The sequence below is a fragment of the Schistocerca cancellata genome, chromosome 4 (assembly GCF_023864275.1).
Source record: "Schistocerca cancellata isolate TAMUIC-IGC-003103 chromosome 4, iqSchCanc2.1, whole genome shotgun sequence".
Lineage (NCBI taxonomy): Eukaryota > Metazoa > Arthropoda > Insecta > Orthoptera > Acrididae > Schistocerca > Schistocerca cancellata.
Genome location: NC_064629.1, coordinates 830,928,946 through 830,954,615, shown reverse-complemented (window position 1 = coordinate 830,954,615; position 25,670 = coordinate 830,928,946).

Here is a 25,670-nt window from a genome sequence, read left to right as displayed (position 1 = left end):
CCCCTTTAGTGATTCGGCAGACATCAAGCCGATAATCAAGTTCGTCCCACACTCGGCGCAGCATGTCCCCATCAATGAGTTCGAAAGCATCGTTGATGCGAGCGCGCAGTTCTGGCACGTTTCTTGGTAGAGAAGGTTTAAACACTGAATCTTTCACATAACCCGACAGAAAGAAATCGCATGAGGTAAAGTCGGGAGAGCGTGGAGGCCATGACATGAATTGCTGATCATGATCTCCACCACGACCGATCCATCGGTTTTCCAATCTCCTGTTTAAGAAATGCCGAACATCATGATGGAAGTGCGGTGGAGCACCATCCTGTTGAAGTCGGCGCTGTCGGTCTCCAGTTGTGGCATGAGCCAATTTTCCGCTGGCTACGCGTGAAACTTGCCCGCACGCGTTCAACCGTTTCTTCGCTCACTGCAGGCCGACCCGTTGATTTCCCCTTACAGAGGCATCCAGAAGCTTTATACTGCGCATACCATCGCCGAATGGAGTTAGCAGTTGGTGGATCTTTGTTGAACTTCGTCCTGAAGTGTTGTTGCACTTTTATGACTGACTGATGTGAGTGCATTTCAAGCACGACATACGCTTTCTCGGCTCCTGTCGCCATTTTGTCTCACTGCGCTCTCGAGCGCTCTGACGGCAGAAACCTGAAGTGCGGCTTCAGCCGAACAAAACTTTATGAGTTTTTCTACATATCTGTAGCGTGTCCTGACCATATGTCAATGAATGGAGCTACAGTGAATTTATGAAATCGCTTCAATCATTTGTAATAGCCCTGTATATACACTGATAACCCAAAACATTATTACCACTGCCCACCGTGACGTAGGATACAGACTAGTGTCGTTGCGGGCACATGACGCCGTAACAATAGTATGTAAGCGGAGCATACACGGATGGGGGAACACCCTAAAGCCGTTGACACACGGACCGTGCATCCGAACGTTGAGCGTTGAGCGTGCCGAGTTTCTGACGTCATAGCGTGGAATAGCACGTTCGAGAGTCTTTCCGAACGTGCAGAGCAATATCTGGCATGTCAGATATTCTGAGCGTGCGTCTCAGCGTTGACCAATGAGATGGCACAACGCCACCTATGTCACACGCACGCTGTCTCCCTTCAGTACGCCATATTGGCGTTCATTTCAAGCCTATATGTATATATGCTGTTTCTAAGCACCAGCAAACTGAGAATCACTGGAAAACCCGTTGTTAGCTGTGTGATCCGTTTCCAATAAAATAATGAGAAACATCATATTCGTGCCAAAAGAATTATTGTAACTTGGGTATTATGAGAGTAGGCTATTTGAAGGCAGCGACACACTGAAGATCCACCAAAAACGCGTTGTCTTTGGTACAATTTGATACAATTAAATTTCAATTAGTAACATAATTATCTACATTAAGGTTTTTAGCAAGGGGTAACACATTTGGTTACACACACAGAGTGAATTGTTTGTTCAGCGCCGGCCTGGTAGCTCAGCGTGTTCGGTCAGAGGGTTACATGCCCTCTGTAATAAAAAAACTGAGTCAATCGATCAACAACGAACGTAAATGGATGTCTTACGACGTCCGCCCCGAGCAGATGCAGCGAAAAAAAAAAAGAAACGTAATGAGTAGCGTCTGTGCATGCACATGATATTTTGTTGGGGCGGTGGTTCGCGTCTTTACACATCCAATTTTTTTTTTCAAACATTCGCGTTTTATTAGGTTCTGATACTTTATTGATAGTTTCATATAAGTTTATGCTATAATATTTGTTGTTATGTAAATATAAGTTCGCCTTTTTTTGAGGGTCGACTTTGTTCGATTGGCTTAATCAACAGGACAGATTGTGCTACTTGTATGAAGATATTTTGCTCCTTTTTCTTTTACGCTTCCTAATTCACTTGTTGCAAAGATTCTGTTACTGGGTAGGAACAGTGATCAAGTAAGACTGACCTTGGGGTTTTACTAAAATGTGGGAATGATGAAATACTGGTAATGTTTATCTTATGCAGAGAAGTATTCCAAATTTGTACCGCGCTGTTTGTAATGGAACTTTTATAAGTCTGTGTCCTTATTGATTGGACATCGTACTTTCCTTTTCGTGGACGATGGAGGAAATGTGCGTTTTAATAGAGCTAACGTGGGAATTTTCGCGCTCCCGTTGAGTAAACAGTGTGATTTACGAACTAGAAACATCCCTCAACTACCGCTGGAGTTCGTTCCGATCGCGTATACCACGTTGGGGCCCACGTACCGTATGCACAAGTCGCATCGTTCCTGAGCGTTCAGCAGCACATTGAAATTGGCACGCTCATCATTAGAAAACTGTAGCGAAATGCAGGAAGATCTGCAGCGGAGAGGCACTTGGTGCAGGGAGTGGCAACTGACCCTTAACATAGACAAATGTAATGTATTGCGAATACATAGAAAGAAGGATCCTTTATTGTATGATTATATGATAGCGGAACAAACACTGGTAGCAGTTACTTCTGTAAAATACCTGAGAGTATGCGTGCGGAACGATTTGAAGTGGAATGATCATATAAAATTAATTGTTGGTAAGGTGGGTACCAGGTTGAGATTCATTGGGAGAGTCCTTAGAAAATGTAGTCCATCAACAAAGGAGGTGGCTTACAAAACACTCGTTCGACCTATACTTGAGTATTGCTCATCAGTGTGGGATCCGTACCAGATCGGGTTGACGGAGGAGATAAAGAAGGTCCAAAGAAGAGCCACGCGTTTCGTCACAGGGTTATTTGGTAACCGTGATAGCGTTACGGAGATGTTTAACAAACTCAAGTGGCAGACTCTGCAAGAGAGGCGCTCTGCATCGCGGTGTAGCTTGCTCGCCAGGTTTCGAGAGGGTGCGTTTCTGGATGAGGTATCGAATATATTGCTTCCCCTTACTTATACCTCCCGAGCAAATCACGAATGTAAAACTAGAGAGATTAGAGCGCGCACGGAGGCTTTCAGACAGTCGTTCTTCCCGCGAACCATACGCGACTGGAACAGGAAAGGGAGGTAATGACAGTGGCATGTAAAGTGCCCTCCGCCACACACCGTTGGGTGGCTTGCGGAGTATAAATGTAGATGTAGAACGTTCGACAGCACGGTCCGTGTGCCGACGGCTTAACCAAGATATGCACTGCAAATGGGTAAATCCATTGACGTAAGAGACTTTGACAAAGGGCACATTATTGTTACCCAGAGCCTGTGAACGAGTATCTCAAAAACGGCGAAGCTGGTCGAATGTTCATGTTCTACTATCGTGAGCACCTACAGAAAGAGGTAGGACAGTGAAACGACCACTAGGCGCTAAATGGTTGGACGTCCACGACTCCTCACAGAACGTAAGGTCCGGAGACTTGTCTGCTCGGTAAAATAGGATAGATGGTGATCTGTGGTATCTCTGCCGAAGGAGCACAATGATGGTCCACACACAAGTGTTTCGGAGCACACCATTCGTCGTACATTGCTGAACATGGAGCTCCGCAGTAGACTAGCCGTTTGTGTTCGCATGTTGACCCAACGATATCGTCAGTTACGATTTTAGTGCACACGGGACCATCGGGATTCCACTCTCGATCAATGGAATCGAGTCTGCTTCTCGGGGGATCACATTTTTGCCACACTAGGTCCATCGTTGTTTCCACAAACACCGTCTTGGAGGCGAACGGCGGCTCGAACCGTGCAGCGCGCCACGGACGCAGGCTGGTGAAAGCAGCATTATGCTGTGAGAGAGATTCTCCTGCGCTTGCATGGGACTTGTAATAATTGAAGACACGTTGACAGCTGCGAACCATCTGCATCCCTTCATGCTTGATGTCTTCCCCGACGGCGATGTCATCTTTCAACAGCATAACTGTCCGTGTCTCGGAGCCAAAACCGTGCTGCAGTGGCTTGAGGAGCTGTATACTTAACTCACATTGATGTCTCGGCGACCAAATTCGCCATATGTAAATGTTATGGAACCCATCTGTTTCGCTATCGGGCGCAATCACCGTGTACACAACTCAGCGGCCCATTATTTACGCGAATTACATGCCTGTGCGTAGACAGCTAATTCCACATATCATCGCACCCCCCACCCCACCCCCTCCAGATACAAAACTCGCAGGGGGTTAAATAAGGGGAGCGTGGACGCCAAATATTGTTTGTGACATCTCTAAACATGCCACGAATTTGCTGCAATGAGGCGTTGGCTGTATGAGCCGTTGCAGAGTCCTGCTGAAAGGTCGCGATAGCACGTTCTCTCTCTGTTAACTGGCCAAAAAAAGGTTGTAAAATGTTTTCCACGTACAGGGTGACAGTTACAGAACTATATGAAAAAAACATAAATTAGAAACTACGGCATGCACACACCTCGTTCAACATGTAAACGTCACTACTGAAACATCCCCTTATGAAAATTTTATACAAGACTGTGCTTAAACTGACACACAATATTTTTTTTTAGCGCAACGCAATCTGACTTTCAGAAATCCCTACAAAGGAATGGCCCTGACTAACATTAACCTGTACCTTTCACAAATCACTTACCTCACAAAAATCTTCGTTACTCAAGCTACCGCAATACAGCGAGCGCCACTACTGCCAGCTAAATAAAAGATTCAAACTACAGAAGGCACTAACTACTGATAGGCATAGTTAGCAATTGAAAGATGTTAACAGAGAACAAACAATGTATTTACCTTAATATCATAATATATATAGTAGTTCATGACATCCAGTTTTACAAATTTCAAAACTCCGCCATCTCTCTCCCCACATCCACCACTGCTGGCGGCTCACCTCCGACTGCGCAACGCTACGCGTTGTTAACATCCAGCTGCCCAACACTACAATGGCAGACAACAATGCTACCTAGCCACAGACTGCACACAGCACAGCCAGTGATTTTCATACAGAGCGCTACGTGGCGTTGCCAATAAGAAAACATAAACAGCCTACTTACACTACAGATATTAAGATATAGGTTATGACATGTTCGATATGCCTGCCACCCTGGCGATGATGTGGTGCAGAAGAATAGCGAAATTCTACGTGATCCACTTAAGTGTCGGAACATCGACGCTGTCGATGACCTCCTGAATGGCTGTTTCCAGCTCAGCAATGATTTTGAGGTTATTGCTGTACACCATGCCTTTAATAGAGCTCCACAAAAAGGAGTCGCATGTGTTCAGATGCGGAGAATATGGCGGCCGATCGAGGATATATGCCAGTGGTCTCTAGTACTCCAGAGCTAAAATGCGGTCGCCAAAGTGCTCCTCATGGACATCAAACATTCTGCTGCTTTGATGGGGTCAAGCTCTGTCTTGCATGATCAGGCTCACTTTGGATAATGGGGATGAAATCATCTTCCAAAACCTTCACGTACCGTTCGGTAGTCACCGAGCCATCAAGGAATGTCGCACCGATTTATTCCGTCACTAAAAATTGCACATCCTACAGTCACCCGTCGAGGGTGAAGAGACTTTTCAGTCGCGAAATGTGGATTCTCAGCCCCCCAAATGCGCCAATTTTGCTTATTGGCAAACCCATCCGAATGAAAGTAAGCTTCGTCGCTAAAAAAAAAAAAAAAACCATACTAATTCCCATCATGCCCCGCGACCAAATGTGCAGTTTGAAATAACAGTCACCCTGTATCTTTCACCGTTAATTGTTTCCTGAAAAAAGGCCTATTATTGTTTTGCCGCTAATAACGTATCACACTTCTATTTTTTGATCACGCCGAGATGCCTCGTGTATTACGTAAGGCTGTTCAAAACTCCAGAAACGGTTATTTTGTGAATGAACGTATCCACTTAGATGGAACCGTAATTCGCCCAAAAATAATTTTAGGTGAGGGTCTGCGTCTCCGTCATGCACATTTAAGTTCTTGAACTGCATTTATTTTATAGGGCTGTAACTTCAGTAACTATGTAGCACACAGCCACAGGAAATTCCCATCTGCTGAGAAAGACGCCGAACTGATTTTCTAGAAGACCTTTCCAGAGCATGCACATTGTAATCCGGATTTTGCAAGTACTGTGTGTGGTTGTCTACGTTTCCTGTCAAGAACGCTTCCTGTTTCGCGAAATTTATTTATCAATCGATGAATCGTACTGCAATTAGGAAATTGATCATCAGAAAATTCCTCTTGAAATAATCTCCTTACTGCAAGCGCTGATTCTGTACGCATGTATGAATCAAACATGAATACTCTTTGGCGAATAGAATACTTGTATTTCGCCATTTCATTTGAAACACTTTCATTCTACACACTGTATTGCGTAGCGTGCTACCTGCGCAAACAAAGGTCTCGCAGAGGAGAGGAAATAAATACAGGGTTACTACAAATGATTGAAGCGATTTCACAGCTCTACAATAACTTTATTATTTGAGATATTTTCAAAATGCTTTGCACACATGTACAAAAACTCAAAAAGTTTTTTTAGGCATTCACAAATGTTCGATATGTGCCCCTTTAGTGATTCGGCAGACATCAAGCCAATAATCAAGTTCCTCCCACACTCGGCGCAGCATGTCCCCATCAATGAGTTCGAAAGCATCGTTGATGCGAGCTCGCAGTTCTGACACGTTTCTCGGTAGAGGAGGTTTAAACACTGAATCTTTCACATAACCCCACAGAAAGAAATCGCATGGGGTTAAGTCGGGAGAGCGTGGAGGCCATGACATGAATTGCTGATCATGATCTCCACCACGACCGTTCCATCGGTTTTCCAATCTCTTGTTTAAGAAATGCCGAACATCATGATGGAAGTGAGGTGGAGCACCATCCTGTTGAAAGATGAAGTCGGCGCTGTCGGTCTCCAGTTGTGGCATGAGCCAGTTTTCCGCGGGCTACGCGTGAAACTTGCCCGCACGCGTTCAACCGTTTCTTCGCTCACTGCAGGCCGACCCGTTGATTTCCCCTTACAGAGGCATCCAGAAGCTTTAAACTGCGCATACCATCGCCGAATGGAGTTAGCAGTTGGTGGATCTTTGTTGAACTTCGTCCTGAAGTGTCGTTGCACTGTTACGACTGACTGATGTGAGTGCATTTCAAGCACGACATACGGTTTCTCGGCTCCTGTCGCCATTTAGTCTCACTGCGCTCTCGAGCGCTCTGGCGGCAGAAATCTGAAGTGCGGCTTCAGCCGAACAAAACTTGATGAGTTTTTCTACGTATCTGTAGTGTGTCGTGACCATATGTCAATGAATGGAGCTACAGTGAATTTATGAAATCGCTTCAATCATTTGTAATAGCCCTGTACTCCCTGTAAGCGCCGCCGCTGGCTGGTTGCCGGCCGGGCAACAAAATCCCTGCCAGGGATTGATCACTCTCCGGAAAGGAGGCAGAACCGACAGAGACTTGTGTCAGTCGGCTGTCTCGCATAGAATGAAACCAATCAAACCAAATGAGTGGATGAAAACGTTCATACAACGGCCGCAACCGAGGGAACTTGTTTTAGTCGGTTGTCTCGCATTAAGTAAACCACTTAAACCCGGTGAGTGGGTGAAAACATTCATATGGCTAACATGACCATGGCATGAGACTAGTTTCATTCGGTTATCTCATTCGACTGAAAAAACGGACTGAATGAAAAAATAATCGACTGACCAATCGGGTGTTAAAAACAGTCGGTTGTCCCATCACCATTTCGCACTGTACGGTGGCTGAGTTGGAACTACTGTTGTGTTTTGCTGACCCGGTCCGTGCGCGCCACACTCGTTGTCAGAATTTTGCGTATCGGTAATGCAAGACTCAAGTTTCACACGGAATTTGCAGTCTCCCCTCCACAACGGCCACAAGCTGGTCACGTGATTCCACCTCCACATGGACAGGAGGCGGGGTGTGACTGCCAGCGTAGAAACATACCTTCTGTGCAATGTTATTCAAAAGAACAAGTTTCCGAAACTAATAACACACACATATTTTGGATATGCAATAGATACATAAGGTAATTCATAATAATGGCAACAGAGTTTGTCATGGCAGCAAATATATGTAGTAATTATACACAGCTTTAAAACCATTCAGCAGTTTGCTGAGGACGACTGTATGGAAAATATTGACAGGTCAATAACTATTGTATCCTGAATGAGATTTTCACTCTGCAGCGGAGTGTGCGCTGATATGAAACTTCCTGGCAGATTAAAACTGTGTGCCCGACCAAGACTCGAACTCGAGACCTTTGCCTTTCGTGGGCAAGTGCTCTACCAACTGAGCTACCGAAGCACGACTCACGCCCGGTACTCACAGCTTTACTTCTGCCAGTACCACGTCTCCTACCTTCCAAACTTTACAGAAGCTCTCCGGCACACAGTTTTAATCTGCCAGGAAGTTTCATATCAGCGCACACTCCGCTGCAGAGTGAAAATCTCATTCTGGAAACATCCCCCAGGCTGTGGCTAAGCCATGTCTCCGCAATATCCTTTCTTTCAGGAGTGCTAGTTCTGCAAGGTTCGTAGGAGAGCTTCTGTAAAGTTTGGAAGGTAGGAGACGAGGTACTGGCAGAAGTAAAGTTGTGAGTAGCGGCCGCGAGTCGTGCTTCGGTAGCTCAGGTGGTAGAGTACTTGCCCGCGAAAGGCAAAGGTCCCGAGTTCGAGTCTCGGTCGGGCACACAGTTTTAATCTGCCAGGAAGTTTCAACTATTGTATCCTATTTGAGCAGGAAATGGACAAAATGTTGGAAACTCCTTCTTCAGCCGACTGTAAAACTCTCAAAAGTCGTATTCCATGTATTGCCAAACTATGCATTAAATGTTCTATCAGCCTAAGAAACGGATATATTATGAACATAATGCTTGAAGCATGCGGAATAAAATCTCACAAGAACACCAGCAGACAGCAACTTTAATGAAGAAACGAACAATGAACTGTTTGCGTCTGCTAAATGTTGATGTACAAAGAAGTAGCCAACTCGTTACAGCACGTTAAAGTGGAAATTTCACGAACTTAAGCCTTTTTAATTGCCGTACACGAAATTAAAGCCCACTCCTTCGGCAATTTTGTCACAGACATTTTATTTTGAACAATAAAAACATCACAGTAGATACCCACGTTCGCTACACACTGAAGTTAATAAGAAAAATATTTATTTTGAGAAACAAAACGGAAAAAGAGTGCAAACTTTCGTTAAGTCACTTAATCTTCTAGGCTCTTTTTGGGGTGTACGTTTTTAAACAACTCGTAGTAAAAACCTGAAAAGAATCTGTGCAATCTGGCTGTAGTGCACTTTACTGATTTTGCTTACAGACACAAAGCAGGCGAGAGTGTTTTTGCTGGCAGTCACGCCCCGCCTCCTGTCCGTGTGGAGGTGGAATCACGTGACCGGCCTTTGGCCGTTGTGTAGGGGTGACTGCAAATTCCGTGTGAAACTTGGAGTCTTGCTATCGGTAAATGTGCGCCGGCGGATACCTGTTGCAGCTAGTTTGTGTCGGCCGTGAGTGGCTTTGGTCTGTTCACGCATTTCTGCGGCGCGGCTGTCACAACTTTATCGTTCAGACCAGAACAAAGAGCAATTATTCACGGTGACTGTTTAAATACTGGATGTGCCAGTAAACTATACAAATTATAAAAATGGATGTGTGTTCCACATCTCTTCCTAAACCACTGAATTGCTTAGCACACACACGTGAAGCGCCACAGAAACTGGTATAGGCATGCGTATTCAAATACAGAGATTTGTAAACAGGCAGAATACGGTGCTGCGGTCGGCAACGCTTACATAAGACAAGTGTCGGGCGCAGATGTTAGATCAGTCACTGTTGCTACAATGATAGGTTATCAAGATTTAAATGAGTTTGTACGACGTGTTATAGTTGGCGCACGAGCAATGGGACACAGCATCTTTGAGGTAGCGATAAAATTGTGCTTTTCGCTTACGAACATTTCACGAGTGTACTGTTAACATCAGGAATCCGGTAAAACATCAAATCTCCCACATCACTGTGGTCGGAAAAAGATCCTGCGAGAACGGGACCAACGACGACTAAAGAGAGTTGTTAAACGTGACGGAAGTGCAAACCTTCCGCAAATTTCTGCAGATATCAATGCTGGGCCATCACCAAGTGTCAGCGTGCGAACCATTCAACGAAATATCATTGATATTTGCCTTCGGAGCCGAAGGCCCACTCGTACACGAAGCTTTAAGCCTCACCTCGCCTCGTCAACACCGACATTGGACTGTTGATGACTGGAAACATGTTGCCTGGTCGGACGAGTCTCGTTTTATATTGTATCGAGCGGTTGGACGTGTACGGGTATGGAGACAACCTCATGAATCCATGGATCTGCATATCATCAGGGGATTGTTCAAGCTGGTTAGGTAATGGTCTGGGGCGTGTGCAGTTCGAGTTATCTGGAACCCTGATATGTCTAGATACGACTCTGACAGGTGACACATACGTAAGCTTCCTGTCTGATCACCTGCATCCATTCATATCCATTGTGCATACCGACGGACTGGGACAATTCCAGCAGGACTATGTGACACCCCAAACGTCCAGAATTGCTAAAGAGTTGCTCCAGGAACACTCCTCTGAGTAAACACTTCTGCTGGCCACCAAACTCCCCAGGCATGAACGTTATTGAGCATATCTGGGATACCTTGCAACGTACTGTTCAGAAAGGATCCCTACCTGGTACTTTTGCGGATTTATGGACAGCCCTGCAGGATTCATGGTGTCGGCTCCCTCCAGCACTTCTTCAGACATTAGTCGAGTCCATGCTACGTCGTGCTGCGGCACTTCTGCCTGCTCACGGGGACCCTACACGATATTAGGCAGGTCTACCAGCTTCTTTGGCTCTTCAGTGTATTGTTTAATGTCTGAAAATAATCGCTGTGATGGTAAGACAAACCCACCTATCAAAGGGGTGGGAGAAGGAGTGGAAAAGCAGTGCAGCCCAGGACGCAAGAATATCCATAATTTAGTTATCCAGCATTTGAGAACAATAGCACTTACAGACTTGCAACAAATTTTACGCGTAATTTCAAACCTTTAAGAAACTTTTTCTCTTAATTTAGTACTTCTTAACTACTAAATGTATCCGTGTCACAATTTACAGACAGTATACACTATTCATATATACCACTGAATGTACCAGAAAAAAATTACATCATCGTATGACGCTTAGTTCAGGAGATATGACATCATAAACACGGCATGCGTGAAAAACTATCGCATCATGCCAGAAGTTTAAATTTATTACTTCGTTACTAACTGTTGTGTTGTATGTACTGTGCGGCTGGTCCTGGCGGAGGTTCGAGTCCTCACTCGAGCATGGGTGTGTGTATCTGTCCTTAGGATAATTTAGGTTAAGTAGTGTGTAAGCTTAGGGACTGATGACCTTAGCAGCTAAGTCCCGTAAGATTTCACACACATTTGAACATTTTTTGTGTTGCATGTGAATTTATAAGGGGTCAAACTGTTTAGGTCATCGGTTCCTAGACTTACACCCTACTTAAACTAGCTTACGCTAAGAACAACACAAAGACCCATGCCCGAGGGAGGACTCGAACCTCCGGTGATGATGATGATGATGTTTTGGTGTGTGGAGCGCTCAACTGCGTGGTTATCAGCGCCCGTACAATTACCCAATCTTTGCTCAGTCCAATTTCGCCACTGTCCTGGATGATGATGAAATGATGAGGACAACACAAACACCCAGTCATCTCGAGGCAGGCGAAAATCCCTGACCCCGCCGGGAATCGAACCCGGGACCCCGTGCTCGGGAAGCGAGAACGCTACCGCGAGACCACGAGCGGCGGACTCGAACCTCCGGCGGGAGGCAGTAGGCACATATGGACCGGGTGAAATTCGCTAGACATGCTGGTGAAATATGTGTAGAAACACGCGTGAAAGATGTTAAATATATGTGAAATACACGGAACAGTCAGAACATTATGCCCCCCTGCCTAATAGTCGGAATGTTCACCTTTGGTCCGAATAACAGCGGCGGCGCGTCGTGGCGTGGAAGCAATGATGCCAGGTAGGTTTCTGGAATGGGTTGGCACCATATCTGCACACACAAGCCGCATAATTCCCGTAAAATGCGGGGAGGGTGGTGATGAGCTCTCACGCCACGTTCAATCACATCCCAGATGTGTTCGAGAGGCTTCAGATCTGTCGAGTTGAGGGGCCAGCACACAAACTGGAACTCGCCACTTGTGTTCCTCGAACAACTCCTTCACACTACTGGCCTTTTGTCTTATTTTGTTGAAAAATACCACTGCCGTCGGGAAACATGATTGTCATGAAGGGGTGTACGTGGTTTGTGTGTGTGTGTGTGTGTGTGTGTGTGTGTGTGTGTGTGCGTGTGTGTATGTGTGTGAAATCTTATGGGACTTAACTGCTAAGGTCATCAGTCCCTAAGCTTACACACTACTTAACCTAAATTATCCTAAGGACAAACACACACACACCCATGCCCGAGGGAGGACTCGAACCTCCGCCGGGACCAGCCGCACAGTCCATGACTGCAGTGCCATAGACCGCTCGGCTAATCCCGCGCGGCGTACGTAGTTTGCAACCAGTGTACGATACTCCTTGGTCATCATGGTGTCTTGCACGAGCTCCACTACGCAAATCCTGGTCGTATGTAAAGTACACAACCGGCAAGACGCAGTCAATACCTTCGCTGCGCAGTGCCGATGGTACTGTTACCGACGACTGTGCCGCTAAAGCGGAGTTATTGAACGCAGTTTTCCGAAATTCCTTCACCAGGGAAGACGAATGGAATATTCCAGAATTTGAAACACGAACAGCTGCTAGCATGAGTTTCTTAGAAGTAGATACCTTAGGGGTTGCGAAGCAACTCAAATCGCTTGATACGGGCAAGTCTTCAGGTCCAGATTGTATACCGGTTAGGTTCCTTTCAGATTACGCTGATACAATAGCTCCCTACTTAGCAATCATATACAACCGCCCGCTCACCGATAGATCTGTACCTACAGATTGGAAAATTGCGCAGGTCGCACCAGTGTTTAAGAAAGGTAGTAGGAGTAATCCATCGAACTACAGACCTATATCATTGACGTCGGTTTGCAGTAGGGTTTTGGAGCATATAATGTATTCAAACATTATGAATCACCTCGAAGGGAACGATCTATTGATACGTAATCAGCATGGTTTCAGAAAACATCACCAAGTAGTGGCCGCTATCGACAGGGGATCTCAAGTTGATTCCGTATTTCTAGATTTCCGGAAAGCTTTTGACACCGTTCCTCACAAGCGACTTCTAATCAAGCTGCGGGCCTATGGGGTATCGTCTCAGTTGTGCGACTGGATTCGTGATTTCCTGTCAGGAAGGTCGCAGTTCGTAGTAATAGACGACATATCATCGAGTAAAACTGAAGTGATATCAGGTGTTCCCCAGGGATGGGTCCTGGGACCTCTGCTGTTCCTGATCTATATAAATGACCTGGGTGACAATCTGAGCAGTTCTCTTAGGTTGTTCGCAGATGATGCTGTACTTTACCATCTATTAAGGTCATCCGAAGACCAGTATCAGCTGCAAAGCGATTTAGAAAAGATTGCTGTATGGTGTGGCAGGTGGCAGTTGACGCTAAATAACGAAAAGTGTGAGGTGATCCACATGAGTTCTAAAAGAAATCCATTGTAATTCGATTACTCGATAAATAGTACAATTCTCAAGGCTGTCAATTCAATTAAGCACCTGGGTGTTAAAATTACGAACAACTTCAGTTGGAAAAACCACATAGATAATATTGTGGGGAAGGAGAGCCAAAGGTTGCGTTTCATTGTCAGGACACTTAGAAGATGCAACAAGTCCACTAAAGAGACAGCTTACACTACACTCGTTCGTCCTCTGTTAGAATATTGCTGCGCGGTGTGGGATCCTTACCAGGTCGGATTGACGGAGGACATCGAAAGGATGCAAAAAAGGGCAGCTCGTTTTGTATTATCACGTAATAGGGGAGAGAGTGTGGCAGATATGATACGCGAGCTGGGATGGAAGTCATCAAAGCAAAGACGTTTTTCGCCGCGGCGAGATCTATTTACGAAATTTCAGTCACCAACTTTCTCTTCCGAATGCGAAAATATTTTGTTGAGCCCAACCTACATAGGTAGGAATCAGCATCAAAATAAAATAAGAGAAATCAGAGCTCGAACAGAAAGGTTTAGGTGTTTGTTTTTCCCGCGCGCTGTTCGGGAGTGGAATGGTAGGAAGATAGTATGATTGTGGTTCGATGAACCCTCTGCCAAGCACTTAAATGTGAATTGCAGAGTAATCATGTAGATGTAGATGTAGATGGATGCCCATGTGAATGTTCCCTAGAGCATAATGGAGCCGTCGCCAGCTTGACTCCGTCCCGCAGTACAGGCGTCAAGGAGCGGTTTCCCTGGAAGACGACGAATTCGCCTCCCCCCCCTCCCCCATCAGCATGATGAAGAAGGTGTCGGGATTCATCAGGCCATGCAACGCTCTGCCACTGCATCAACGTCCAATGCTGACGGTCGCGTGCCCATTTCAGTCGTAGTTGCCGATGTTGTGGTGTTAACACTGACATATGCATGGGCAGTCGGCTGTGGAGGCCTATCTTTAGGAGTGTTTGGTGCATCTTGTGTTCAGACACACTTGTAACCTGTCCAGCAATAAAGTATTATGTAAGTTCCGCCACATTTCGCCGCCTGTCCTGTTTTACCAGTCTGCCCAGCCTACAACGTCCGACATACGTAATGATGGGGGGCCGCCCCCACCACAGCACTCCTCGAACGCGCGACAAGTCGTGCAGTTTCTGAACTGTTCGTGCCGACTCTCTGGGCCATCCTTCCCTATTGTAGACACGGACAGCACACTCACTGATACTAGTATATGCACCGTGATGCACAGTGCGTGTGTCCTACTAGTAGTCATTCCTCGCCAGGTGACGCTGCTATCGCCTGGCTAGGTTTATACTGATAATAAGTCGGTGGCCATAATATCATGGCTGATCATTTGACACGTGTGCATGAGAGCAAAGCCATGGGTAAAAAGCTCATCCTAAATCACTGGAGCGCTTTCGGTCAAATTTGGTGCGCATATCAGTTGTAATCTAGATGGAAATACTGTAGCGTTAAGAACCACCAGCTACTGTCGTTGTGAGTATTATAAACTGGAGACAGAATTGTGGACGAGGAGATGGACGTACAGCGAGGGAGGTCGAGGAGACAGACACAGAAAGGAGGAGAAGGAGATGGACAGAGAGAGGGGAGGGCAAAATGGACAGAGAGAGGGAAGAGGAGGAGATGGACAAAGAAGGGAAAGAGGAGGAGATGAACAGAGACAGGGGGAGGAGGAGACAGCCAGAGAGATGTGACGGGTGGAGATGAGCTGACAGAGGGGGAGGACGGAATGGACAGAGAAAGGGAAGAGGAGGAGATGGACAGAGAAAGGGGCAGGAGGAAATGGATAGAGTATGGGGGTGGAGTAGGTGGACAGAGAGAGGGAGAAGGACAGAGAGGGATGAGTGGGGGTGATGGACTGGGACATGGGGGATGGACAGAGAGAGGAGAGAAGAGGTATGGATAAAGACAGAGGGGATGGGTAGAGAGATGGTTGAGGATAGGGTGAACAGAGAGAGGAGGGAAGAGGAGATGAACTAATAAAAGACTGAAATAAATGAATACCGAGTCAACTCTGGGTTTCTCAGCTAGTATCTGAATAACTATCTTATTCATATTCTTCAACCTTATCATGTTCAGTCTCAGAGAAGCACCACACACACTCATCATCATCAACGTCATCGCAAAGGAAGACTGCAAGAATTTTTAGGCATCTTGCGTAAAGTAAAAAGAAACCCCTTGTCACCTTCCTTAGAGAGGAGAGAATGGTGTTCTGTTGTTGAGGTCTTCAGTCCTAAGACTGGTTTGATGCAGCTCTAGATGCTACTCTCTTCTATAGAAGCCTCTTCATCTCCGAATAGTTACTGCGACTTACATCCTTTTGAATCTGCTTTCTGTATTTATCTCTTGATCTCCCTCTACAAGTATTTACCACCCAGACTTCCCTCCAAGAATTTGTGATCCCTTTCTGTCTTAAACTGTGTCGTATCAACCGATCCCTTCTTCCGATTGCATTGTGCCACAAATTTCTTTTCTCCCCAGTTCTGTTCAGTACCTCCTCATTAGTTACGTGGTCTAACTATCTGATCGTCAGGATTTTTTGGTAGTACCACATTTCAAAAGCTTCTGTTCTCTTCTTGTCTAAATTGTTTATCGTTCATGTTTCACTTCCATACATAGCTACATTCTGTACAAATACTTTCAGGAAAGACTTACGAACACTCAACTCAATATTCATTGCTAACTAATTCTTCTCTTCTCCAGAAATGCTTTTCTTGCCATTGCCAGTCTACATTTTATATCATCTCTGCTTCAACCATCATCAGCTATTTTGCTGCTCAAATAACAAAACTCATCTACTTCTTAGTGTCTCGTTTCCTAATCTAATTCCCTCAGCCTGGCCTAATTCGACTGCATTCCATTATCTTTGTTTTGCTTTTGTCGATGTTCATCTTACATTCTTCTTTCAAGACATTGTCCATTCCATTCCACTACTCCTCCAAGTCTTTTGCTGTCTCCGACAGAATTATAATGTAACTAGCAAGCACTCAAGTTTTTATTTCTTCATCCTGGATTTTAATTCCTACTACAAATTTTTCTTCTGTTTCCCTTATTGCTTGTTTAGTGTACAGATTGAATAACATTGGGGATAGGCTACAACCTTGTCTCACTCCCTTATCAGCCACTGCCTCCCTTTCATCACCCTCGGCTTTTATCACTTTCGTCTGATTTCTGTACAAGTTGTGTATAGCCTTTCGCTCCCTGTATTTTACCCTTGCACCTTTAGAATTTCAAAGAAAATATTCCAGACAACATTGTTAAAAGGCTTCTCTAAGTCTACAAGTGCTACAAACGAATCTTTTTCTTTCGTTAAATTCTCTGCCTCGTGATGACTGGGTGTTGTGTGCTGTCTTTAGGTTAGTTAGGTTTAAGTAGTCTAGGGGACTGATGACCATAGATGTTAAGTCCCATAGTGCTCAGAGCCATCTTTCGTTAATCTATCTTTCAAGATAAGTCGCAGGGTCAGTATTGCCTCTCGTGTTCCTACAGTTGTTTGGAATCCAAACCGATCTACCCCGAGGTCGGCTTCTACCAGTTTTTTCATTCTTCTGTACAGAATTCGTCTTAATATTTTGCAACCATGACTTATTAAACTGATAGTTCGGTAATATTGACACCTGTCAGTACCTGCTTTCTTTGGAATTGGCATTATTACGTTCTTCTTGACGTTGAGGGTATTTCGCCTGTCTCCTACATCTTGCACACCACGTGGAAGAGTTTTGCCAATGCTGTTCTCTTAAGGCTAAGAGTAGTTCTGACGGAATGTCATTTACCACCGGATCGTTGTTTCGGCGTAGGTCTTTCTTGCTCTGTCAAATTCTTCTAGCATCTCATCTTAATTTGCGTCCTTTTCCATTTCTATAATAGTGCCTTCAAGGTCATCTATTTGTATAGACCCTCTATACACTCCTTCCTCGATTTAGCTTTTCCTTGTTTGCTTAGGACTGGTTTTCCATATGAGGTCTTGATATTCATACAGCTCCTTCTCTTTTCTCCAAAGGCGTCTATCATTTTGCTGCAGGCGGTATCTACCTTTTTCTTAGTGAAATATGCTTCTAAATCCTTACTTTTGTCCTCCAGCCATTCCTGTTTAGACATCCGGCACTTTCTGTCAATCTCATTTTTTAGACGTTTGTATTTCCTTTCACCTGCTTCATTTGCTTCATCTACATTCAATATCTCTTCTGTTATCCAAGGAGTTTTAGTAGGTCTTTTTTCCATTTGATTCTCTGCCGCCTTCACTATTTCATCTCTCAAAGCTACCTATTTGTCTTATACTGTATTACTTTCCCCTGTTCTAGTCAATCATTGGTTAATGCTCCCTCTGAAACACTCAAAAACCTCTGGTTCTTTCAACTTATCCAGGTCACATCTCCTTAATTGCCTCCTTTTTGTAATTTCTTTAATTTTAGTCAACAGTACATAACCAATAAATTGTTGACAGATTCCACAACTGCTCCAGGAAATGTCTTACGTCTTAAAATCTTGTTCCGAAATTTCTGTCTTAACATTATACAGGGTGATTAAAAAGTGATTTACATTCTTCGTGGGTGTAATGTCTGCATAAAAATAAGAGTAAAACGTTAAATAAAGTTTTGTCTCAAATTGCTTTATTTCAGAGTTATGCAGTGGAGTGCAACACAAAATTAATTTTCAGAAAGCGACACGAAGGGACCCGAAATCCAATTCCAGTACGTAATGTGCGTTTACCCAAGGACATGTTCAAAATAATGTCCAAGTAGACGAAGACAGTGACGTGCTCGACTTCTTACCGCTCTGGGAAAGTTGCTGGCAACCTTAATCTCATTCTGCACACTTGCGCAGCTATTGTTAATTCTCGTCTGTAGTTGTACTACATTCTCAATTGCAGCACCATACGCTAGCTCCTTGAGACGGCCCAAAAGGTAAAAAAACAGGGTTAAGATCCGGAGATCTGGCGGGCCAAGCGCCCTACACGACCTGTCCACTTACTGAGATAAGTAACTTTGAGATACTCTCTTGCCTCCCGACACAAATGTGCAGAGGCATCGCCGACCAAGCGACATCAGTCGATATGCGGGCGAACATGACACGCCAAAAGTCTGTACTGACCCATGACGTAATGACTACCGCAAATGACATTATGCATCATAACTGGGAAATAAAACAGTTTCAGACCAAGTTTTATTTAACATTTTACTCTTGTTTTGATCCATACATTTCACCCATGAAATGTGTGCATTTACTTATGACTTACCATATGTCAACAATCTGAAACCTTCCGATGTCTCCAAGTCTCTTCTATGTATACAGCCTTCTTTCATGACCCTTAAACCAAGTGTTAACGATAATTAAATTATGCTCTATGCGAAATTCTACCAGGTGGCTTCCTCTTTCATTTCATTCCCCCGGTCCATACTTACCCACAATTTTGCTTCTCTTCCTTTTCGTGATATCGAATTTCAGTCTCCCATCCCAATTAAATTTTCGTGTCCCTTAACTATCTGAATAATTTCTTTTATCTCATCATATATTTCTTGAATCTCTTCATCATCTGTGGATTTAGTTGGCGCACAAACTTGTAGTACTGTGGTGGGTGTTGGCTTTGTGTCTAACATAACTACGATAAAGTTCAAATCAAATGGTTCAAATGGCTCTGAGCACTATGGGACTTAACACCTGAGGTCGTCAGTCCCCTAGAACTCAGAACTATTTAAACCTAACTAACCTAAGGACATCACACACACCCATGCCCGAGGCTGGAATCGAACCTGCGACCGTAGCAGTCGCGCGGTTCCGGACTGAAGCGCCTAGAACCACTCGGGCACAGCGTCCGGCTACGATGAAGTGTTCACTATGTTGTTCGTCGTAACTTACCCACATTCCTACTTCTTATTCATAATTAACCCAAATCTAATGATATACAAAAAATATTCGCAAGTAGTTTCATTTACTTATGTACAAGTGAATAAATATTCCATTGGATCCTCTATAGACTATACTTTGCAGCAGAAAACACTCACCCACTCACTCACTCGCGTCCGGTCACCTTCATAGCACAACCAAATTATAAAAACAATTTAGTGACTGACAAGCGACATTAATAATTCCCCCGCAAGCAGGCCGGTGTGACCGAGCGGTTCTAGGCGCTTCAGTCTGGAACCGCGCGACCGCTACGGTCGTAGGTTCGAATCCTACCTCGGGCATGGAGGTGTGTGGTGTCCTTACGTTGGTTAGATTTAAGTAGTTCTAAGTTCTAGAGGACTGATGACCTCAGATGTTAAGTCCCATAGTGCTTTTTGAATTCCGCCGCACAAATATATATACACTGACAGGAAAAAAATCGCAACACCAATGAGGAGTTTTGTGACACAAACGAAGGTTGGTAAGAGTGTTTCTACAGCTGAAAGGAGAAAATTCTTCGCCAGTCGCATAAGAGTGGTGCTAGCAGCGCCACTATGAGGACGCAAATCAGGGTTGCTTTAAGTACACGCTGTAATGGTCGGGAGGGTTAGTTAGTTACCTTTGAGAGTGAACGTGGTGAACTGATGCTATTCGAGAATATCATTAAGGCGACAAAGACGCCATTATCAACACCTCACTGAGTTTGAACGAGGTCGGGCAATAAGGCTACGACAAGTTGGATGTTTCTTCTGCGATAATGCAGAAAGACTTAAGAATAATGTACCCACTGTACAACACTGCTGGCAGCGGTGGTCACGAGAATGTACGGTCGCAAGAAGACCGGGCTCCACACGGCCACGTGGCAGTGAAAGGGTACAATACCGCCCAACATTGAAAGTAGGTACAATATTCTTCGTTATTCTTGTCAGAACAACATATTTTTTGTAATAATAACTCAATTTTACTTAATACACCGAAGCCGGATACCAGTTTAGGAAAGAATGACAAATTATTTATTTAATTGATCACATGTACACTCCCACAAAATAAATCCCTACATCCAATTTGGTGAGATCTGCGAAATGAATGAATGTATGGTCGTCTGCTAACCGCAGATAGTGAATGTTCAATATATGATCATCTCTGAGACGCTCCTTTGGTCACTTTTGGTGGAACCAAAGAGATGAAATTTACCTGAGCTTTGAGTGCCTGAAATGTGGCTGACCAATACGGTAGCAAGGTGCTCCCCCACCGCGACGGAGGTGCTAGCTGACCTGAAGAACGGCCAGGTTTTCAGGACTCTGCCGCTGGATCTTGTGTTGGTAAGACCTGTCTTAGGTGTGCTCCGTAAAGACAAAAGAGTGGAGAGAATGGTATGCATGTGGAATACTTGCGAGTAGTTTAGAATAATAATTTCTCTATTTCAGGAACTTTTGTGGGGAGAATTAAATGTCAGGCAGGTAATATTAAGGGGATCGTAGTAATCTTCGGAAGTGACCAACGGTCACAATGAAACCACGTGTAGAAATAGGCTGAAATACTTCCGAGTGCTAAAGTTAAGCTGAATTACTGGCGTGTGTACTATAAGTTGGAAATATTTAAGAAATGTCGTGTGCAGGACTTGAAATTAGAGACGAGTACTTCAATGTGTCGAGAACTGTGTGAGTCTCAATCTGTGTATGAGACAAAGGATAAAGAGAAGTACTCGTCCATGGTATCAATTGAGGATTCGCGTGTGTGACGAATATTTTCTTAATATTACTTTGCGTGTTATGTTCCCGTGTGACGCTTGATTCAAATTATAATACTCTGAGAGTGAAGCAAGGTGAGTCAGCCGTCTATCCAGCAACGCCACTTGGCTTGCATTGCACAGCAAGACGTGCATATATCCTCCACAGTTCATAGTAGGAAAGAAAAGTTACGAAGTGGGGCAGTGTCGTGTGAAACTGGGATGAATACTAATTGAAGTGGGAAAGCTGAAAGTGATGTGATTATAACGTTGTGACTATTCCTTGTGTTGTATTCCATGTTGCCAGTGTGGTGTATTTCATGTAATTTAAGTACGTGTGAAACTTCCTGGCAGATTAAAACTGTGTGCCCGACCGAGACTCGAACTGGCAGAAGTAAAGCTGTGAGTACCGGGCGTGAGTCGTGCTTCGGTAGCTCAGTTGGTAGAGCACTTGCCCGCGAAGGCAAAGGTCCCGAGTTCGAGTCTCGGTCGGGCACACAGTTTTAATCTGCCAGGAAGTTTCATATCAGCGCACACTCCGCTGCAGAGTGAAAATCTCATTCTGTAAGTACGTGTGGTTTGCATGGGAGAGTAGCAAGATAGTTTCAGAGGCAGTGGGTTATGCATGTTCCTTTTTGTACCGCTCGGTCTGGAGGAAATTTTCGTGACGATGGGTGTGAGAGTCGAAGTGTGAGATATAGCAATAGATCCACCATCCTATCCAGAAAGTGCACTGTAGCGTTAGACAATTACGAGACCATAAGATAGAGAATCACCAATGTAAAGCAATGCCCACTGGGCGGAGTTTCTCATGTGTAATTGTTGTAGAAAATGTAATGGTGTATTTAGGTTATAGAATTTGTCGGAATAAAAAAGATAGTGAAAAGAAAAAGATTGGTGGCCTTTTCCTTCGAATAGTATGTTGTCACGATATCCAGAATTTATAATGTGTGCGCCATTCATATTCAGTGCGATGGCCACGTGTTGATCAAAGCCGTTGTGTAAGAAAGAAAATGTGGTATTGTCAGTGCGTAGTGAACAGAGTTGTGTAAATTACTAGTAGTCAGATGTGCGTTATCCGTTTCCGTTGCGTAATATTCAAACAGGAGAATAATTTGTAACTTAATTGTGAGTACTAGAGCACATGTTACTCGATAAATAAGAATGAATCCACTCGCTTGGCAGACCACTCATCTTGCAGACCTGACTGCTTGATGCCACAGTATGAGCAAGGCATGTGGGTGCCTTTCAGCAGTTCTAAGAGGGAAGATCATCGTGTTCGGCGTATGGCTCTGGCGCATAATATTGCATCTGCAGTTGCAATCTGAGCGGCAGTTAGTAGCACAGTGACACGACGAACTGTTAGAAATCAGTTACTTCAAGGACAGCTTCCAGCCAGATGGCTCTGTAGCGTGTAATCCACTGACCCCAAACCACGACCATATGCGACTTCAGTAGTGTCACGCGAGAACGCATTGGAGGGTTAGTGCGGAAGTCTGTTGTGTTTTCCGATGAAATCTGGTTGTGCCTTGGTGCCAGCGATGGCCGTGTGTTTGTTAGAAGGAGGCCAGTGAGGACCTCCAAACAACCTGTTTGTGGTTTAGACGCACTGGACCTTGTAACGGAACATACACTCCTGGAAATTGAAATAAGAACACCGTGAATTCATTGTCCCAGGAAGGGGAAACTTTATTGACACATTCCTGGGGTCAGATACATCACATGATCGCACTGACAGAACCACAGGCACATAGACACAGGCAACAGAGCATGCACAATGTCGGCACTAGTACAGTGTATATCCACCTTTCGCAGCAATGCAGGCTGCTATTCTCCCATGGAGACGATCGTAGAGATACTGGATGTAGTCCTGTGGAACGGCTTGCCATGCCATTTCCACCTGGCGCCTCAGTTGGACCAGCGTTCGTGCTGGACGTGCAGACCGCGTGAGACGACGCTTCATCCAGTCCCAAACATGCTCAATGGGGGACAGATCCGGAGATCTTGCTGGCCAGGGTAGATGACTTACACCTTCTAGAGCACGTTGGGTGGCACGGGATACATGCGGACGTGCATTGTCCTGTTGGAACAGCAAGTTCCCTTGCCGGTCTAGGAATGGTAGAACGATGGGTTTGATGACGGTTTGGATGTACCGTGCACTATTCAGTGTCCCCTCGACGATCACCAGTGGTGTACGGCCAGTGTAGGAGATCGCTCCCCACACCATGATGCCGGGTGTTGGCCCTGTGTGCCTCGGTCGTATGCAGTCCTGATTGTGGCGCTCATCTGCATGGCGCCAAACACGCATACGACCATCATTGGCACCAAGGCAGAAGCGACTCTCATCGCTGAAGACGACACGTCTCCATTCGTCCCTCCATTCACGCCTGTCGCGACACCACTGGAGGCGGGCTGCACAATGTTGGGGCGTGAGCGGAAGATGGCCTAACGGTGTGCGGGACCGTAGCCCAGCTTCATGGAGACGGTTGCGAATGGTCCTCGCCGATAGCCCAGGAGCAACAGTGTCCCTAATTTGCTGGGAAGTGGCGGTGCGGTCCCCTACGGCACTGCGTAGGATCCTACGGTCTTGGCGTGCATCCGTGCGTCGCTGCGGTCCGGTCCCAGGTCGACGGGCACGTGCACCTTCCGCCGACCACTGGCGACAACATCGATGTACTGTGGAGACCTCACGCCCCACGTGTTGAGCAATTCGGCGGTACGTCCACCCGGCCTCCCGCATGCCCACTATACGCCCTCGCTCAAAGTCCGTCAACTGCACATACGGTTCACGTCCACGCTGTCGCGGCATGCTACCAGTGTTAAAGACTGCGATGGAGCTCCGTATGCCACGGCAAACTGGCTGACACTGACGGCGGCGGTGCACAAATGCTGCGCAGCTAGCGCCATTCGACGGCCAACACCGCGGTTCCTGGTGTGTCCGCTGTGCCGTGCGTGTGATCATTGCTTGTACAGCCCTCTCGCAGTGTCCGGAGCAAGTATGGTGGGTCTGACACACCGGTGTCAATGTGTTCTTTTTTCCATTTCCAGGAGTGTATTTAAGGCTTTACTGTACCGAAGTATGCGATACCCTCCAAATTCAACCAGTTTAATGAGTATTTATGATTATAGCAAAGGTATTGTGTATGTTAACAATGATTGCATAACATGTCTCCATAAACAGTCAACCCATTAAATTATGCTGAATAACTGACCCACACAAAAGTTAATATCACTTGATCACTGATACAGCAAATGTCATCATGTAAAAACACTGAGTTCATCTTAAATAATTAATATGAAGTACGAAAAATAGTGGACAACTTAGGTATTTTGGATCTCCTTAAATAAAAATCACCCACTGAAACCTACACTCCTGGAAATTGAAATAAGAACACCGTGAATTCATTGTCCCAGGAAGGGGAAACTTTATTGACACATTCCTGGGGTCAGATACATCACATGATCACACTGACAGTACCACAGGCACATAGACACAGGCAACAGAGCATGCACAATGTCGGCACTAGTACAGTGTATATCCACCTTTCTCAGCAATGCAGGCTGCTATTCTCCCATGGAGACGATCGTAGAGATGCTGGATGTAGTCCTGTGGAACGGCTTGCCATGCCATTTCTACCTGGCGCCTCAGTTGGACCAGCGTTCGTGCTGGACGTGCGGACCGCGTGAGACGACGCTTCATCCAGTCCCAAACATGCTCAATGGGGGACAGATCCGGAGATCTTGCTGGCCAGGGTAGATGACTTACACCTTCTAGAGCACGTTGGGTGGCACGGGATACATGCGGACGTGCATTGTCCTGTTGGAACAGTAAGTTCCCTTGCCGGTCTAGGAATGGTAGAACGATGGGTTCGATGACGGTTTGGATGTACCGTGCACTATTCAGTGTCCCCTCGACGATCACCAGTGGTGTACGGCCAGTGTAGGAGATCGCTCCCCACACCATGATGCCGGGTGTTGGCCCTGTGTGCCTCGGTCGTATGCAGTCCTGATTGTGGCGCTCACCTGCACGGCGCCAAACACGCATACGACCATCATTGGCACCAAGGCAGAAGCGACTCTCATCGCTGAAGACGACACGTCTCCATTCGTCCCTCCATTCACGCCTGTCGCGACACCACTGGAGGCGGGCTGCACGATGTTGGGGCGTGAGCGTAAGACGGCCTAACGGTGTGCGGGACCGTAGCCCAGCTTCATGGAGACGGTTGCGAATGGTCCTCGCCGATACCCCAGGAGCAACAGTGTCCCTAATTTGCTGGGAAGTGGCGGTGCGGTCCCCTACGGCACTGCGTAGGATCCTACGGTCTTGGCGTGCATCCGTGCGTCGCTGCGGTCCGGTCCCAGGTCGACGGGCACGTGCACCTTCCGCCGACCACTGGCGACAACATCGATGTACTGTGGAGACCTCACGCCCCACGTGTTGAGCAATTCGGCG